Here is a 4,295-nt window from a genome sequence, read left to right as displayed (position 1 = left end):
TTAATCAAAAAGGAATTTGATATCTTTACTGGGATTAAAGGCGAGACAACAAAGCAGTTAATCGAAAGATATTGTCATCTTGTGGTCGAAATGAAGCGTTTGGGAATTACAAAGACAAATGAAGAGTGGATTGATAAGTTGTGTGATGCACTTCCGTATGATGAGTGGGGCACGTATCTAATGATGTTGAAGAACAATTCTGATTTTGTGAATCTCAGCCTCAGCTCGTTCATCGAGAAGATCGAGGCCCACGAATTGGAATTGCTGAAAATCAAGAAAACGAACTCAGCGACTGTGCAGCAAGATGTGTCTCTATATTACAAAGGCAACCCATCAGTTTCAACAAATCAAAGTCCTAAAATACATAGTGGGTTCATTGCTGATAACACATCAAGTGTTTCTTCAAACACTCCTCAATCCGGCAATTCTTCACCATTCGCGAACTTTGAACTGAATATCAAAGCTCAGGAGCAGTCTTCACCTCAAAGCTCAACAGGATCTAATCATCAGGCGTATGTTTCTGGGGTACAGTGTAATATTGCGGTGAATATCAAAAATGGAAACGAGATCACTGAAACCGCCGCAAAACAGCATATAGCCATGCTTGCTTCCGTTCTCGAGGCCTATGAAGGCTTAGTATCAGGAAGGATCGGTAATCCTGACATGACAAAGGAGGATTACGATCAAATCGATCCCGAAGAGCTCGAGTTAGTTCACATCAAGTGGTGTATGGCTAGTTTGGTTCGCAGGGCTCAACGTTTCATGGAAATTACAGGCCGAAATAGTCTATCAGGCCCCGATCAAAAGTTAGGCTTTGATAAGTCTAAAGTTACATGCTTCAAATGTAAAGAACGCGATCACTTCAAACGAGAATGTCCTAATCGTGAAGTAAACAATCATCAAAACCCGTTCACCAACGACTACTACAGGCAAGCGATCTATCACCGACCGAATCAACAGCAAACTGTTCAGAGGCCACAGACTGAGAATAAACCAGAAAAGGCACTGATCGTGAATCAAGACGATGAAAGGGTTGCTGGAGGTTTCAGCTGGGATAAGTATATTCCTAGTAACGATGGACAGGGCATGATGGTTGAAGTTGTTGAAATTTCTAAGATGACGTCTGAGCCAGAAACAGTTACTGAAGATGTTTCTGTAGTTGTTGAAGAGGTTTCTGCTGATAATGCGGTCGATATGGAAGAAATAGCTGCTGGAGTGTATTACTACCAGTCTGAGCAGGAGGTTTTAGGAAGTTTAATGAAATCTGTGTTGCCTCCTAACATTTCTGAATCTTTTGCTGGTTATTTTGAAGAACCAAGGACCGGATCATGTCCAAGGTTTGAAGAGAAGAAAGAAGTCGCTGAAGAGTTGATAGATGTATCAAAAGAGATGACTGGAGAAGCTTTGAAAGACATAGCTGACAAAGCTCTAATGGGAAAACTCAATGAGGTAGACTCAGAATCCGAGAAGTCAAAGTCTGTCAGTTGTGTGTCTGTCAAACAAGAGGAATCTGGAGTTCAGGAGATCAAATCAGTCAAACTTTCTGAGTCTGAGTCAAACAATGTCGGTAAAACTGATTGTTTAGAGCAGGTTGTTGAAAATGTTGTTTCAATCCCGGAAACACCGTGCAAACAGTGTTTAAAACCATGCACGGAGTGTCTTGAAAAAGACACTAAGTATCAGGAATTGAAACACCACGCTGATATGATTAAGTTTGACCTTGGCCAAGTTAAAGAGGCGTACGATACTCTCGCCAGATCAATCAAGATGATACAAAAAGAAAGTGTTGAAAACGATAAAGCTACAAAATTGGCTAAAGAAACACTATTAGATAAACAAATTGAAGTCAATTTTCATTTAGACACAATCGCATCGCTTAAGAAAGAACTCGAATTGGCTAAAACTGAAAACGATCGGATTGATAAAAAGCTAATGAGTTATGTGGCGTCATCGTACGTTCTTGAGCAGATTGTCCCCTAATAGCCACATACGGCACCTGTCTTTAAAAGCGTTCCACCCCCAATGTGGAATCATTACACACAGAAATATCCAGATGGGGTGGAAGCGGCTTTGAATCTCAAACTGAGAACGATAGAAGATGATTTGCCTGAGACCATAGATGTCACATTCTCCCCATCCGATACTGACAACGAATCTCAGGTTATCAAAAATGTTATCGATCAGGTGTTGGATGAGGAGAGTGAGAAATCTGAAAAGGCTAAATCTGAGAAGGTTGTTAGTGATTCTGAAGATGAAGGGAATTTCTTAGATCAATACATACCGAAATCGGAAAAGAGTGCGAATGACGATCCGATCATGGTGGTATACACTATGGTTGGAACAGACAAGCTTTATTCCGATTACGAGTATCCATTTCAGAATGTGAAAATAGAGAATGTTGAAAAAGTGTTTAAACTGGTTGAAATGAACATTAAAGAGGTTAATAACCATGAATTCTTTTCGAAACCTAAAAAGTCGTTTGTGACATCTCATCCAACAAGTTCGGGAAAGAAAGACGGGGATGGTAAAGTTCACAACAAGAAAAATAATCTTAAAAACAAAGGAATTGGGTTTGAAAAGAAAACGGCTAAGCAGGTGTTTAAGCCGAAAGAGAAGATGAACGATGTGTTTGTCGCTGGTCCAAGTGTTGACGATGAGATGATTTATATTTTTAGTCAAAAAGCTGTGGACGATTTCAATGCAGCAAAGAAGTTGAAAGAAGAATCAGTCAAATCTACTTTTGTCGAATACGACAAAAGGATGTGTTATCGCTGCAGTGAAATCGGACACATGGCGAAACAGTGTCAGAAAGTGATCGAGAAACCTGTTGTTGTAAAACCGGTTCAAAAACAAACTGTTTCAAAACCAAGTGTTCAAAAACAAGCTGTTATTAAACAAAATGCTCAAAAGTCAGACACTGAAAAACCTCGACCTAAATCTCCGACTGACACAAAGGGCAAAAAGCCGATGGTTTCTCCGATCCGTATTTTGAAGAGAGGGGAATCTTTGAAATCGGAGGATAAGCCAAAAATCGATTTTTGAGATTGGCGAATCCTCTAAGACTCGAAAGACTTCAAAAATTTACCCTAAGACAAAAATTTTTGAAAATCAATCTTGGATCGCGAAATCGAAACCGTCTGTTGAGGTCAAGAAGATGGAGAATGCTTTGAAAAGTGAATCAAAGAATTTTAAAGATGACGTTGTTAAGGTCGAAAATGAAGTTGATAAGTTTCTTGATGAATTTCCACCGATAACTAACAAAGTTAAAACAATTGTGAAAGAAGAGGTTCCAAATGTGACATTTGATTTTCCGAAAACAAATGAAAAGTGTGATGTTGTGTTCGGAAGTGTGTCGGAAATTAAGAAATCTTGGGCTTCATTGTTTGAATAAATTTGATTTGATGTGTGCAGGGGCTGCCCAAGTCGATTCTATCAAAGTGGATTATGGATAGTGGCGCTTCACTTCATATGACTGGGACGCTTGCTTTGCTTTATGATGTTAAATCCATAAACGGAAGCTATGTTGGATTTGCCGGGAATCAAGGTGGAAGGATCGTTGGTCAAGGAACGTTGTCAAATGGAGTAATTTCGTTCGACAAAGTGAACTACATAGTGGAGTTAACAAACAATTTACTCAGTATTTCACAAATCTGTGATAAAGAGTTCAGTGTACATTTTACTAAAACTGAATGTGTTATGTTGAAACCACGGTTTAAAATCCCTGATGAGATGGTGTTGTTGCGCGCTCCGCGGGAGAATGATCTTTATATACTTGATATGAGCGTCGCAACGCCAACATCCCATCAGAAACAGTGTTTAGTGTCAAAAACTAAAGCGACAGAAAAAGATTCGATTACGTGGCATCGAAAGATGGGCCATTCATGTTCGCAAAATGAACTTTTTGGTACATAATGATTTAATTGATGGTGTAAATCTGAAGAATTTTCACTTGAATGATGATTGTATAGCATGCAAGAAAGGAAAGCAGACTCGAAAGTCAGATCCTCTGAAGATCATGAACACAATCAGGTTACCTCTTGAGAGATTGCACATGGATCTCTTCGGGCTTGTCAATGTAAAGAGCATCAGCGGAGACTTATATTGCCTGGTTGTGACTGATGATTTTACGAGATTTTCTTGGGTGGTGTGCTTGGAACGAAAAGATCAAACTTTTGAGTCATTGATGGTGCTTTTCAAAAAGATGGAAACGGTGTATAAACTGCCAATCAGGAGGATTCGGAGCGACAACGGAACGGAGTTTAAAAACAACAAGATGTACGAGTTCTGCAATGAGA

The sequence above is a fragment of the Helianthus annuus genome, chromosome 6, assembly GCF_002127325.2.
Source record: "Helianthus annuus cultivar XRQ/B chromosome 6, HanXRQr2.0-SUNRISE, whole genome shotgun sequence".
In the NCBI taxonomy this organism is placed as follows: Eukaryota; Viridiplantae; Streptophyta; class Magnoliopsida; order Asterales; family Asteraceae; genus Helianthus; species Helianthus annuus.
Note: the sequence above shows the minus strand (reverse complement) of the source record.